Source organism: Eimeria mitis, genomic scaffold (assembly GCF_000499745.2).
Source record: "Eimeria mitis Houghton genomic scaffold, Emh_scaff319, whole genome shotgun sequence".
Lineage (NCBI taxonomy): Eukaryota > Apicomplexa > Conoidasida > Eucoccidiorida > Eimeriidae > Eimeria > Eimeria mitis.
This window is the reverse complement of record NW_013571532.1, coordinates 20,627-21,233: the sequence shown is the minus strand read 5'-3', so window position 1 is coordinate 21,233 and position 607 is coordinate 20,627. Positions and strand designations below refer to the sequence as shown.

The 607-nt window shown below is 58.6% G+C and overlaps 1 protein-coding gene across 1 annotated transcript in view; it reads right to left on the bottom strand.

Annotated features, from left to right (window-relative positions):
* The window catches only part of EMH_0007730 (uncharacterized protein), a gene marked incomplete at both ends in the record, with an annotated part of 1,695 nt that overhangs the window by 512 nt on the left and 576 nt on the right, over positions 1 to 607 (bottom strand). The window lies entirely within an intron of this gene.

Below are 607 nucleotides of genomic sequence, written 5' to 3'. Positions count from 1 at the left end.
TGCTGCTGCTGCTGCTGCTGCTGCTGCTGCTGCTGCTGCTGCTGAAGATGCATGCTATGTTGCTGCACTTTGCGCTGCATCCGGTGGGTTTGCTGCTGTTGCTGTTGCTGCTGCTGCTGCTGCTGATGATGGTGGTGATGGTGGTGATGGTGATGGTGGTGATGGTGGTGATGGTTGTGGTGTTGTTACTGCTGCTGCTGCTGATGTATCGCATGTATTGGATCCTGGCGTTGCTGCTGCATCTGCTGCTGCAGCTGCTGCAGCAGCTGCAGCAGCTGCTGCTGGTATGACTTGTTTGCTGCTGCAGCTGCATGCGTTTCTGCGGTTGCATGCAGACAAAGCTGCCTGTATCAGCAGCAGCAGCAGCATACAAGTGTATAATAAGCAAAGGAAATCTCTGTCCCTCTCGTTCTCTCTCTCTGCTGCTGGGGGTTTACGAGGACGCACTGTGGGCCCCCAACCAGCTGCTGCCGCTGCTGCGGCTATACGCCCCCGCAAAGCTCATGGAGGTCGTCGGCTTCACGCTGCACATGGCGGCTGACGCGCGCAGGCTGCTGCAGCCCCCACGCTGCAGCAGCAGCAGCAGCAGCAGCAGCAGCAGCAGCAG